Raw genomic sequence first — 15,633 nt, 5'->3', positions numbered from 1 at the left:
CCAATAAGAAAATACCACTTTTACTACCAAAAGCAATGTAAAAGAGTTAGTGTTTTTACCCAGACTTGTCAACAAAATGTATCATCAAACTTTTGAATATTACTCAAGCTGATGAAAAATACTATGTAATGTGCATTGGGGCTTCCCTGGTGGCGCAGTGGTTGAGAATCTGCCTGCCAATGCAGGGGACACGGGTTCGAGCCCTGGTCTGGGAAGATCCCACATGCCGCGGAGCAACTGGGCCCGTGAGCCACAACTACTGAGCCTGCGCGTCTGGAGCCTGTGCTCCGCAACAAGAGAGGCCGCGACAGTGAGAGGCCCGCGCAGCGCGATGAAGAGTGGCCCCCGCTCGCCGCAACTAGAGAAAGCCCTCGCACAGAAACGAAGACCCAACACAGCCAAAAATAAAATTAAATAAATAAATAATTAAAAAAAAAAAAAAAGAAAGAAAGAAAATACCACTTTTACTACCAAAAGCAATGTAAAAGAGTTATTTTTACCCAGACTTGTCAACAAAATGTATCATCAAACTTTTGAATATTACTCAAGCTGATGAAAAATACTATGTAATGTGCATTTTTTATTGTAGTAAAAGTGAGCATATTTGATGTGTTTAAGGGCATTTCACATACACCCTTCTTCTGAGACTATCTATTCATATCCTTATTTTTAACAAGTTGCTGTTTTTTTACTTCTTGATTTTCAATATTTGTTTACATTTAAGGATGTTAATGCTTTGTCTGCTATGTAAGTTGCAAGTATTTTTTCAGTTTGATTTCCCATATGGTATATTTTGTCAAGAAATATTGTACGTAGTTTGAAAAATTATATTTCTGAGTTAGCTAGAAAGACCTTACTCCCATGTTTTAAAGAAATTTAGTCATATGCACTTCTGGTTCTTGTATGGTTAACTTGTAACACAATGCATGTGTGCGTGCACACACACACACACACACAACAATCACAATGAATGAGAAAATAAGCCTCTATGAACAAGAGTAAGTAGACCTAACAAAGAACTAAATTAGTCCTAAAATATATCGGATACCAGAATATTCAGATGAAAAATACAAAACCAGTATTTTAATTATGTCCTAGTAAACAAAAGAGACATATTAGATGAACAAGGCATGACAGGCAAGTCAATATTTTAAAAGATTCAAACAGTACTTAAAGCAAGATCAAATGTTTGACATTAAAATTTCAGTGAGTGGATAAAACATCAGTATAAACCCAGCTGGAAAAGAATGATTGCTGTGGCTAGTAGATCTCAAGAAAGTACTTAAAGTGAATCACAGAGGAACGTGAGATTGAAAATGTGGCAGAATGTCTAAGAGTCTAAAGAGCATGAAGTAAATCATCTAATAATTGAGCAAATAAAAGTTGAAAAAAAAGAAAAATGAGGATTAAAATGAAGGAAGCTCAAGAATAGTATGGTTCAGAATATTCTAGAATTTATAAAAACATGAATTCTCAGGTTTAGAATAAAACAAATCTGAAAAAGGATCATATGAAGTTACACATACCTAGATACTTCACAGTGAAACTTTAGATCACCAAAGACGAAAAGAAGGTCAAAGTGCCTAGGGAGAAATCTAGATTTACTACGGAGGACTGACAATTATAGACAGACAGCAGATTTTTCAATGGAAGCAAATGAAGCTGCAAAGAAATGGAATGTTTTCTACACAGTGTATTGACAGAATAAGTGTGAAATAATATTCTAAAATACTGTAGACACCAAAACTTATAGTTTTACATTTAGAGCCTTATTAATTAAAATTCCAAAATAAAAGTACTCTGAGAAGAAGAAAAAAAAAGACTTCAAAAAGAAATGTGAAATAAAATATGACAAGATAAGGAAAAAGAAAATGGTGGATAAACCTAAAAAGTGACTATATAAAATAACAATGATAATATCTAATTGAAATATAAGGAAATAATAATATGTAGGTGAACACATTTCAAAAACTGGGTATCATTCAAATCAGTGTTTCTGAAAAAAAAGTAAGTGGATTAGAAACATAAAGTTAGAAATGATAATATCAACAAGACGCAAATACATGGAAGAACATTTTTAGAGTGTAGCTTAATTACCTAAGTTTCAAAGATTAAAATGGCCTTATAGAATTACTAAAACTGAATGTAAATAATATGAAAATATGAACATTCATTTATTATAATTATGTTATATATGTTCCTTAGTTTATGATGCATTTTTAAATTTTTAAAGTACAGTTCAGGTATTGTATAAAAGATGTGTGAGAAAATAAAAGTGTGTATCTACATATGCCTATACATGTGTACATGCATTTAGTTTTGGAATTTTTACTTTGCATGTTATGAAAAATGTTTTACTTTATTGTATGAAGTTTAAATACTTTACTTAGACAACCCACTTTCTGCTTTCTATGCATTTACCCAGCTATAGCTTAAATTCGTTTTTGAGATATAGAAAAACATTAAAACTGTGAGGAGAGACACTAAAGTTAGAAATGGCTAACACAACCTTAGCCCTAATGTGTTCCAAATATTTTGAAGATTCTTACATATATTAATTGATTTAATCCTTAAAATACTATTATTTCTGTTCTCAAGTGAGAAAAGGACATCTTAGTGAATTAAAATAATGAGGAACACGTAGAATGTGGTAGTGTTAGAAGTGAAGCAGGTGATTTAACAACATAGCCTGTGCTTCTTATACCATTACACAAAGGAGAGTCAAAAATTACACATTTCCCTACCCTGAAACTGGGCAGAGGAGAAAAATGATGGAGAAAATGAGTGGGACCAAGAGAAGGTGTATTTGAATATAGTACAACTTGACCTATTTTTAAAATTCAGTGACACAATTCAGGCCCTTACAGTAGAACAGAATCATAGAACAATGCAATGAAGATGTCCTTAAGTCTGAAGAACCAAAAATGAAAGTGTTGTGCTTAGAAGGAGGAGAGCTAATGAGGAAAGGAGGATGGAGATACAGGCGCGTGATTCTGAGGAAAAAGAGCAGCTGACGTAAGCCATATTTGAATACACCTTGTTACTTTAAGTTTGAGTGAATGGGATTGATAGAGAATATACAGAGCTTACGTGAGTGGCAGCAATGCAAAATTAACAAGAAACCAATAACACTGTAAGGTATGCAAACTAATATATTGATGGAGAACAGAGAGATAAGTTAGACATTAGTTGGTATAAACATATGTTAGAGTGCTTGGAGCCATTGGATTCATTATAATTGCATATTTTTCAGAGCTCAGGAGACCAAAGCAGGTAAGAAACAGGAGCAAGTAGATTAACCAAGGGTCTAAGGATTGGAAAGACGGATGCAAAAAAGAGAAGATACAAGGCTTTAATCATTTAAAAGTCCATCCTCAAAGAGATCTAAGTAATAAACTGTGTAGGGCCAGAAATTGTAAAAATCGTTTTCCTCTTATTTACTGCCAGAGAGTATTTGATGATGGAACAGCTTCAAATTATCACACATCTGCACATGACATTATTTTATGTGAATTATAGAAAATATCTGGTGATTAAAAGCCCAACCAAAGCAATGAACCTAAGGAGTAAATATACAATTGGACCACTTTCACGCAATTTGGAAAATGCGAATTGTATCTGTGTATTGTTTTTCCCCTGGCCAACAAATATATTTAGGAGTTTTAGGATTTAGCATGGTTGAAGAAAAAGTGTAGTTGTGGTCTAAATGGAATATAGACCAGAGTGGACCAGACACTTTGGTGCATGGAGACTTAGCTGGCAGCATCAATCTGCCTCATCTACTCAAGTTCCTTCTGCTTATCCTGCAGCACGGATAACAGAGGCTCATGTGTTATCTTGGAAGGGATTGGACTTGTTATAAGGCTGCTTAGAAAGTTATTTTTATTTTGGAGTAAAGACATCTTTGTTTTTGCTGACTCAGCTTTGTGTGAGGCATGACTTGCATTCTGTAGTGTCAAAGGCAATCATGTGGTCTTTAAAAATCTCCCAATATTCTTTTCACAAATTCTATCTTCATTATGCACACACCCAATTTTTTATCAGCTTTGTTGGAGTTAGAATATAGGTAATTGGTATTGGAAAGCATAAAAGAGAATACAATTAAAAGAGGAAAACCTTTTGGCCTAGTTAGAATAGAGGTGATGTTTCTGATCATCCAGGCCAGGCTGGGTAGAGAAGCATGTGAATCTTGGAAAAAGCTGATGGAGGAAGAAATTGGAGGTGGTGTCAAGAAAAACAAAGCCACAATGAATGGGAAGGAATCATGTTATCATCTCAGAGAAGTAGAAAATTTTAAATGCACGGGATTTTGACTGAAGTTAAGTTTTCAGTATGAGACCATGGCATCAGAGTATATTCCAGTAGAAATGCCCTTAAATTCTAGTCCCTTAACAATGTTTTAGAAAATTGTCTCTAAACAAATGACCATCTAAATTTTTATTAACACATCAATGGATGGGAACAACTGATACGAAAGGTTATCTCAAAGGTATTTAATCCTAATTTTAATGACCTAGTTCTTTCTTATATTAAGCGATATTTCTTTTCCTGTAACTTGCATTCATGGAATCCAATTTTATCTTCTGGGACAACCTAGACAATTTTCTACATTGCTCTTTTCTTCATATTAAAAAGGTTTAAGTATTTTTAGGGCTTTTTTGTTTCCTTCAAGTCTTCTGTTTTCAAGATAAATATTTTCCATTTCTTCAGCTAATTTTTAATTGTATCATTTCAAGCAGTCTCACCTATTCTCTTCTAGATCTTTTGTATTTGCCAACAGCTCCTAACAGGTATGGCCTACAAGCCTAAGTGAACTATCTAAAATACAATTCCAAGTCCAAAGGAGAGTGACTATTATTTCTCTTCTTATGTACATTATAATCTTTAAAGTGGTCTAAGCTCTATGTTTATCATTTCTCTAATATTTTGACTCTTCACTTCATATGTAGAGAACTAAATTCCCTACCTTTTGTTTTCCATACATCATGCTGTTAGTCAGGCTTTACCATCTTGAACTTGACATTTACATTCATGTCCCCATTAAATGTCATCTTCTTTCAATCTATATTGGATTTTTATTTTTTACTATCCTTCCCACATTCATGCTATTTAAAAATTAGTTACGTGCACAATCAATGTTAGCCTTGAAAGACTTAGATAAAAATGATTGAAATTATATGACTGCAGGACATGGTAAAGATAAAATCACTAGAATATATATAATGACAAGAGGAAGAGGTAAATGGGGGAAAAGGATTGGGAAGAAAGAAGAATCGTATTGAACTACAGTCCTGCTAGCAAACAGGGTGTTCTTCAGATATAATTAACTTTGCGGGGAGGGAGCTAAAACAAAGATATTTGCACCAGCAGGATCCAAAATGTTGGCACTTCAACATGGACAGATTTCCAGGAGGGATGGAGAGAGGGAAGGAGGTGGGGGAACTTATATACCATATATTCATTTCATTTAGGCTTACTTCTGGTGGGTGATTTTTCTTTTCCAAGCTAAAGCTTATTCTTTTTCTTATGGAGAAATATTATATATTTTAATCAAGGCAGTGCCTGAACTAAGTGGTGTGATAAAACCCAAAACTGACATTAGATAATATAACAGAAATGAAGTATAAATCAAAAGAGCTGCTTTCCTAAATAATTGAATTCCTAACCCATGTCTTTGAATTTCAGATTTTACTCATTCATTTTATAATGGCTTTCTAAATTGGCTTTCTCCAGCTGATATGCCAAAAACACTTGATAGCCCAAATTTTCCCATTATAGAACTACTTTGATAAACTAACTTTGAAGTCAGTTGGATCATTACAGGCAAAAAGAAATGCAATGCTTGCAGATTTAGGTCAATATATAGAGATCTTCTTAAAGACGATTTTGTAGTTGGATGCAGACATTTTCATGTCAAGGTGCTAAGTATTAAGAAGGATACAAATAATTAAAGTTTCAGAGCTTACCCTTAGTGTGTTTGAAATCTCATAAGGTAGGAAATAAATGTAATACTCATTTATACTTTCATCATTTATTTAACAAATATTGACAAAATAAGTTCCATGTGCCAGACACTTCTAGGCATTTGGGATACATTAATTAAAACATTCTTGCCTTCATGAAGCTTGTATTGGAGCCATCAGAGATAGACAATAAACAGTACAGGAATTAAATAAGTAAATTAAATGATATGCCAAAATGTGATATTGCTATATATAACATAAGAACATGAAAAGGAGTTATTTAGGCTTTAGAGGTGGGGGAAGGATGCTGTTTTATACTGAGTCCTCATTGAGAAGGAAAGATAAGAAAATATTTGAATGAAGTGATGGAGTTAGCCTTGGAAGAAGAGTATTACAGACAGAAGGAGAGCAGAGAAAAAAACCTATAGGGACATGCTTGGTGTGTTTAAGGAATTAGTGGGGGACCACAGTGACTGGGGCAGAGTACCAGTGGGGATAAAATAGGAGATGAGGAAAGAAAGGGATAGGTTGAGAGATTATAAATGATGTGGTAGGTAACTTCTAACCTGGCCCCAATGATTCCCCACCTCCTGGTGGTCATAACCTTTGTCATCCTCTACTCTCGAGTGTGGGATGAACCTAGTTAATTGTTTCTAGCCAGTAGAATATGGCAAAAGTGATAGAGTATCACATCCATGATTAGGTTACAAAAGATAGTGACTTTCATCTTGCTGGTACTCTCTTTCTTCCTGGAACTCTTTCTTGCTCTCTTCCTTACTCATTCTGATAAAAAGCCAGCTGCTGTGTTGTGAGATGCTCTATGGAGAGGTCTACATGGCAAGGAATTGAAAGACACCTCTGACCAACAGCTTGCAAGAACCTAAGTCCTTAAATTCTACTACCAATCTTGTGAGTGATTTAGAAAACAGTACCTTCCCTGTTGAACCTTGAGGTGGTTGAAGTCTCACAGAGTTGCCACATAAATGTATGCTCAGTTAAATCTGAAGTACCGATAAACAGTAAAATTTGTTGTGTGTGTAAGTATACAATATTTTGGACAGAAGCTAAGATTGTTTGTTGTTTATCTGAAATAAAAATTTAATTGGTCTTCCTATATATTATCTGCTAAAACCAGCAACCCTACTTGTGAATGACCCAGAACCAGAGGAATGATCTAATCTTCTCCCTGATTCCTGACCGGAATAATAAATAAGAATAATAAATGTATGTTTATTGCTGTTAAGTTTCAGGGCCATTTGTTATGCAGCAACAGCTAGCCAAAATAAGGTAGTTTTGATAAAAGTCAAAGGAGAAAAGTGCTAACCCAGGTTTGAATGAAGACCCGGGAGGTATTGAGGAAGAAAGTAGGGTTTGTACTATGATTTAATTAATTGGTAAGAATGCTAAGGTGGATTAGAATATACATAGAAGTTTAAGCTTCTCCGTTCTTCTTTTACATTGGCCTAGAGGATATCACAACTCTTCTTTTCACTAATTTACACATCCATAATAATCATAAATTGTCTCTTTGAACATATTCCTAAAGTAACTTCATTGTATTAACTTTGCAAAAAATTAAAATATTTTGATATGTTCTTGCTGTGTCTCCATGCTATAATAATAGCAAATATATATGTATATAGCACTACCTATGTGCCAGTTACTGTTCTAAATGCTTTCTGTATATTAATTTAACTGCCATAATAACTAAATAAATAATGTTATTATTTATATAGATGATGAAGTTGAGACGCAGATGGTAAGGTAATTTGCCTAGGATCATAGAGATGGTAAGAGACAGACCAATACACACTCAGTGGACACCAAACTTTCTGATTTTAATAAACTACTTTTTTTCTGTTGTCATCTGGCATAAACTCTAGATTCATCTTTAACTATTTAGATGACTAATATTTTATCATAAGAATATACATTTAATCTCTTAGAAGCTTCATTATTATCTTTTCCATGAAATCCATCCCTTGCAAATCCAAATTGTCACAGTCAGCTCTATGTTACACATGAGGCTTACTTTCATGTGATCTGTTTATCCCCTCTGGCAGGTAATCAACCTGGGTATAAATCCTGGTTCTGTTACAAGTGAACTTCAAAACCTTTAGCAATTAAAAAAATTTCTCTTAGTCTCAGTTTTTCTCAACTATGAAATGGGAATAATAATAACTATTATAATAAGACATGGAGAAGATTTTAAAATATATTTTACATAAAGTGCCTATATAGCACCTGAGTTAAGAAATGCATACCAAACGCTAATTCCATGTCACTTCCCATTTTTCATTGTGCCTAACCTCCAATCATTTCCATCTAATCCCCTGAAATCTGGCCAGAATTCACAGCTAACACTGAAATATTCTCTTTGGACACATCAGTGATTCGTTTCTGTCCAAAAGCAGAAGGATTTCCTCCGTCCTAATTCCCCTTGTTGTCTTTACAGTTTTTGACACTTTTACTGCCCCTTTGATTTAAAAATTTATTGCTCCCTGACTTGTTGCATCATCTTACTAGAATCTTACCATTCTCTTTGACCCTTTCTTTTTGTGTGATTTTGCTACTAATAAGGAGGTGACTCTATCAGTCGCCAAGTGTTACTAAGCCTGTCCCATGTGATCTGTAGATTGGGCTTCTCAAGATCTACATCCTTACACGTTTACTCAATTTCTTCTAATCGTATTAGTTTATTCCTGAAGTTCTTATGGTTAGTCACCTAATTCTTCCTTATGCCAGGTATTGATTTGTGGCCTCTCAACTCCCAGTCTACCCGTATTTACCTTGCTTTATGACTTATGAATATTTCTTTTTGGTCAGCTGATGTTAAGCTTTGTCAGTAAAGGATGCTGGAGAGATACTGTGGAGGAAGGGGATTCTCCTCCTGGTTCTGGTGCACTTTTCTCTCTCTTGCTCTGGCTGCCAGCATTGTACACACCAAGACAGTGTTTGCCCTTCAGCAGGTTTGCTTGCCCATCCTGTCACATGGTGTCCTGCCCACCAGCCTCAGCCTCCCAGCAGTCTGGCGGGAAGCTTCCTGCTCATCAGAATTTATCTGCTAGCTGTGGGCCGGCTCTACCAGGGGACGATGTAGGCACCATCTTCACCATTTAGTTGGTTTCTTACTTCTCAGACTTGTCCCCACAGTGGGACTTAATGTCCCTGCAACTCAGGAACTTTCTCAAGCATCAATGGGTTATGGCCACACCCTCTCCAAGAAGGCTTGAATGTCAGCCTTGGGGAGAAGCCTCTTCTCTAGTTGGTTTCTTCCTTGCCTAGTTCTCTCAGCGCTAGGCTATTCTATAAAATTCTATTTTATTTTCCCTTGGTAGGTTTTCCCCTGTTTGTAATTAATACTTTTTTTAAAGTCTTTATTGAATTTGTTACAATACTGCTTCTGTTTTATGTTTTGGTTTTTTGGCCCCAAGGCATGTGGGATCTTAGCTCCCCGACCAGGGATCGAACCTGCACCCCCTGCATTGGAAGGCGAAGTCTTAACCACTGGACCACCAGGAAAGTCCCTATTAATACTTTTTTTTTAAATTAAACTTTGGGTTTGTTTGTTTGTTTATTTGTTTGTTTATTTATTTATTTATTTATTTATGGCTATGTTGGGTCTTCGTTTCTGTGCGAGGGCTTTCTCTAGTTGTGGCAAGTGGGGGGCCACTCTTCATCGCGGTGCGCAGGCCTCTCATTATCGCGGCCTCTCCTGTTGCGGAGCACAGGCTCCAGACACGCAGGCTCAGTAGTTGTGGCTCACGGGCCTAGTTGCTCCGCGGCATGTGGGATCTTCCCAGACCAGGGCTCGAGCCCGTGTCCCCTGCATTGGCAGGCAGATTCTCAACCACTGCGCCACCAGGGAAGCCCCTATTAATACGTGTTTAATATTACTTTTTAAGTAGTCAAACTACTGGTATGGTTTATGTGTCCTAACTGAATTCTGTTACAGGATAGGTATGTGAAAGGTCCTAGGAGGTAAATCCTAAAAGATGGTATTATGGAATTAGTTTAATCATGTTTGTGGTCCTAGCATAGTGCTGGGCTCCTTGCCAATGGGAAGTGAGATGCTAATAAACCATATGAATGCATCTGACTTAGTATGTTAGGCCAGGTAATTCTCCAAAATGGCTGTACACATTTACACTTTGACCAACCGTGTATTTGAGCTCCCATTACTTTATATTCCTGTGAATACTTGCCATGTGTATCTTCTTGGCTTTAGCCATATTGGCAAATGTGTAGTGCTATCCATTTATGGTTTTAATTAATTTTTATTTATATTAACATTAATGAGGTTGAGTACCTTTTCATATACTTACTGTCCATGTGAATATCCTTTTAACCATTTCCTGTTTGGATATCTTGCCCATTTTTTCCATTGGCTCAGCTACTTTTTACTTACTGATTTATAGGAGTTCTTGATATATTCCATAAAACATAACTTTTATTAGTTGCATGTATTGCAAATACTTTTTTTCAGTCTATGGAGATACCGTTTAGAATAATAAGAACATGTAAATGCTAAAGAATAAATCTTAAAATAAATTTACAAGACACCACTGTAAAACTGTAAGTTGAAGAAATAATATGATCTACAGAAGATGTGCTATGTTTATGGATAGTAAACCTATAAAATGTAGAGATACCGATTCTACCAATCCTATCTATAAAATCAAAAAATCCTCAATCAAAATCTAAGCTAGTCTGATTGGAAATTGAAAAAACTGATTGCAAAATTCGTATGGAAACATGACAAGCTTGAAGATTTACTCTACCGGATATCAAGATCTGCTCTAAAGCATCACTAATTTATAGTGTGAATATGGCACAAATATACATATATTTGTATTTATATATATAAAGCAATGAAAAACAACAGTTTAGTAACAGAACCAGCACTCTTTTCCTCAGAGTTGTGTGCATGGTGCCTAGAGATGATTGATTTGCAAGTCTTTGGCCTCTATTTATATAAAAATATTTGCTCTCCAGGTTTCTTCCAAATCCTATACTGTATTGGCATCTTATATTACTTTCTCTTCAATTTTCCCTAAATAGGATTCATGAGGAAAGTTTTGAATACTTCTTTGCATAGATCTCTGACACACAGCAAGGGATTTCCCTTTGAAGTCTACCGTATAATGTTTATTTCCACAGAAATTTTCATATGTTTTATTTCTTAAATTATTTCAAGATAGTATTTAGCATGTCAATTTCCAAATTACATTATATTTCCTCCACTCTCCTGTGAGTAAATTAATTCCTTTTTTGAAGTTACTGTGATACTTTATCAGAGATTAAATTTAGCATCTCTCTTTAAATTTAGAGACATAATTGTGATGGTTGGGTGGGAGGGGAAGGCCGTTTCATCTGATCAGCATTGTTCCCAACGAAAAACATCGTGTGGTGACAGACTTGTGTGTTTTCAATGAAGGACATTTAATTTCCAAGGGCTAGTTTTATAGAGAATATTATTGCCCATTCATAGAAAACAGCAAGAGCCAGTGATAACAACATGCTTACCTTTGAAGATACTGTTCTGCTTTTGAGCTTCCTTGAAAAGATCATGCCAGTTTGGGATGGCATTCCCAATAGGAAAAATTGAAAACTCTATTACAACCATCACTAACATACATGTCAAGTTTGAGCTCGCTTTCTTCCCTGCTGATTCAGGTAATTACTCTTAAAAATAGTTTCACATTTTTTTCCCCTGCAATTAAAGGCAAGGTACTGCTCAAACGATCAGTACAGTACAAATGATTAGTTATTTTTTCCTCAGTCTTTCACCTCTTCCTTGTTGATATTAATTTAAAATCGTTGCATTTTGAAGACAATAATAGAAAATTTATCTTTCAAAGGATGAGTAGAGGAGAGTATAGACATCTAAAGGAAGGATGAGCTATTTTGAACTACTTCATAAAAGAGAAAATTTTATGAATGTTATTGAAAAATGTACTTAATAGATCTTTTGTTTACAAATAAAAGATGATTAAAATTTATGGAAATATTTTATATTTATATTAAGACAGCTGTGAGAAGGGAGAGGGTAGGTGACATCCTCCAGCTGTTAACTTAGGTTTTGCCTCAGCTGTACAAACAGAGATCTCGTTTTGCTTAGGACACTCCCAGTACCTGAGCAAGGCAGGGGTCGTTGAGGATGTGCTTTTCCAGGGTGGATGGTGGCCAGTGTCTGAGCAAAGCCATTGTGAAAGGTCCTAGACATTTGCACCCACTGTGGGACTCCCTTATTGGGCAGGATTTACTCTGAAGCTCACCTTTGGGGTGAGAGAGACTCTGATGACAGGTCTTCATCATGGTCTGATCGGTCCCCTGCCCAATCCTGCTTCTCCCCCTGATCGTTCACAAGTGTTCCTCCCTGATAAACCTTTTCCACACCTATCTCCATCTTGGCATCTACTTCCCAGAGAACTGGACTTATGCCAGGGAAGTTTTTAAATATAATATAGAGTCTTGTTAGAAATCAGAGGCAAAAGGAGACAGAGACAAAGCAGAGACATAAAGTTAAACCAAATAGTGCCGGACTTTTTATCTATTAAAATAAATTGGCTTAAAGCTTCATAGTTAAAGCTATTTACTGTGGATTCTTTTAAGCATCTTTGAAATGCTTTCTGTAAGAGTAGTAGAAAAGAGAAGAAAATTCTTCAAAGCAAAAATGTGTACATGCTGACTGAACAATTTGATATCAACCAATGACTGCTATGATGGTGAGACCATTGTTAAAAATTACTTTCATGTTGTTAATTGCTTTTTTCTTTCTAAGTAAATGCTCTTTTGGAGAAAAGTAAGTTGATATCTTAATATCAGTGGAAAAGTAGACAATTTCATTAGTATGTTTCAGGAATGATGACTATTATTAGCAGGGAAGAATACTTGTCAAATACTCTGATTTTTAAAATGAAAAAAAAAAAAAACCTAAAAAATTTTTACTTATAGTTTTGCTCTACTTTTGCTCAGTAACAACTATTACTTTGGAACTACATTTTAACTACACAAGCATATTTGAATTTAGTGATCTTTATTTTAATCAAAAGAAACCAAATTCAGAAGTTAAATTGATATCTACCTCTACAGTATTATAATTGAACTATATACATGATGTTAGTTAATGTAATTGTGGATTGCCCTGTTTAATATGGACTAGAATTTGGCCTTTAGATACAGCATTTTCAGAGATGTTCAAATACATGTAATAATATTTGAGATGCACATATATCCTTATGAAAACATTGCTAACATAAAGCTCTTCCTTTCTTTTGTTTTGAGGGAGTTGAAGAGAGTCCCTGTTTAGATGCTGGGGTTATGCCCTACAAACACTACCACTGTTCTACTTTCCTGTATTATGAATTCCATAATATCAGTACAGAGGAGTCATACCAGGAAGGGATAGAAACTTGATGCTTTTAATAGGGTTTCAAAAAGTTTGGGCTGTTGGAGAGATTGTTTCTCACAGATAGCCATACTTAACCATAGTTTCCTAACTGTTTCAAGAGGCTTCCTCCTAGGACACTGGGTAGCATTTATTTACCTCTCTCCTAGCTATTCTTAGGTGTTATTATTTATATGACTTATTTTAGTATTTGATTATATTCAACTTAGCACTTTCTTGTTATATTTTTGGATTATCCCCTACTTTTGAAAGTACCTAATATGTCACTTTTTCCCCAAATACTGTCACTTTCAGGGATGAACTATGTCAAGTATTTGTTTGGTATCCATTTTTTTCCTACAATATTCCAACTTCTATTAGGGATGAACCATATCATCTATTTAAACATCCATGAGAATATTTAAAGTTTAATGAATCTTTTATTGAATGGAACTGACAGTAAGTCTCCTGTGGATAATACTGTGCTTAGTGTTATCTTCAGTTAATATGGCTCAATGAATGGAGTGAGCCGTTCATGGATAGTGAATTTCAGATGTACATGTTTTCCGCGAATAAAATTCAGTATCTATGAGAATCACTTGTTGAGGGAGCTGAAGACTAAATAATCAAGGAAAACATATTTATTTTCTCTTATAGTATTTTCTCTTATAGTATGGGATTTAGTTGTAGCCACATGTGAGGAAATATTACAATGTGTAGTTTTCTTTAACTCAAATATGATTCGCTTCTTTGTCCTTGGTCTCTCTTCCTTTACCTTGGTCTCTCTTTACCTTTACCTCTCTAAATTCCATTGGTGATGTAAACAGAATGTCCCGCACTGCCACCTTGGTTTCTTTTCTGTCAGACTGAAGAAGCAAGGCTTATTTGTGTGGCCTTAAGTGAAATAAAGATGGGCCTAATTTGTATGGTTGCATCCTACCTTTGCAGAATCTACTTAATGGGTCTTAAAAACTTTTGAGATTGTTTCAAGAGTTAATAGACACAGGGGAATTTAAGACTAGAGGTATTTTTCCAAAGTCACTCAAAGATATATTTATAATATATGATTCAAATTAAAAAAATATAATTATATATATACTTATATATAATTAAGAGTCAGTGTTGTTTAGCATTCTCTTCAACATTATGTTTCGTATATTTATTTTTATTTGTGTGTAGATGTATAATATAGATATAACTTAATAAAAAAACAATTTTCATTCCATACGTGCTTTTACTCTGTGTATATTCGTTTATTCATTAAACAAATATTAAGTGCTTAATATATTTCAGTTATTGTTCCAAACTCTTGGAATAAGGTGGTAAAGAAGAAAGTAAATCTCTGTTTCCAGTGACTTCAATTGCTGAGTTCTTGAGAATCTAAATTGTTTCAGACTCTTGCATATATGATAAGCAGTTTTTATGTTATAATTCCAGGTGAAATTGACCTGTCTGCAAACTTGTTAGACTGCTAAAACCTTGTCAGTCTTACGTGTGAATTATTTATCATCGTGTAGACGTGTTTAATAGTTTAAAATCCACCTGCTAATAATTGCTGTCTTTACCTCATGCCTAGTATTTGTGGGTAACACAGGTAAGGACTTTTGTACATAGTCAAGAATACTGTAGCATTCCACAAGAGCATCTACACCATATAAAAATCCCAAGATGTTCAAGGAAACAGATAATAGATTCCATAGTCACAGACACATAGACACAAGTGCGTATGTACACCTGTGTGTGTATGTGCTGTATGTGTCCCACAAGCTGATTGTATAGGTGCAGAAATTAGAGAGTAAGTAACTATCACTGTTTTGGGGGACCACTCATCTCCACACAAGAATGCTGGCCTAAAGCAGAGCATTTCAAGAGAGCTGTAATTCCATTCCTTCAGGGCAGATATATGACAGATGCAATGGAAAAAAAATGGATTCAATACAAATACTTCAAGAAGGTTGTCAGCTTTTTTTTACTTTTTGCTGAGCCGCCTCGGGGGAAAAGGAGACATTACCAATTAAGATAGGGTTGTGGGAATCAACACAAAGGAAACAGAGAGGATCCTGCTAATACAATATCACTCTCATCTAAACAACTGCATTAGCGAGAAAATAGAGTGCTCAATTAATAGAGTGGCAGTGCATTTTTCGGGAGATAATTTTTGCATTTAGATTTTTAAGTAACTAAAGTGTTCAGTTCCATTCCCTAAAAAGAAAACAAAAATAATAGGCTAATTGAACTATCAAAAAGAAATGTTTAAAGAATTTGAGGCCAGATGATAAT

This window comes from Eubalaena glacialis, chromosome 8, assembly GCF_028564815.1.
Source record: "Eubalaena glacialis isolate mEubGla1 chromosome 8, mEubGla1.1.hap2.+ XY, whole genome shotgun sequence".
NCBI classification, from domain to species: Eukaryota; Metazoa; Chordata; class Mammalia; order Artiodactyla; family Balaenidae; genus Eubalaena; species Eubalaena glacialis.
Note: the sequence above shows the minus strand (reverse complement) of the source record.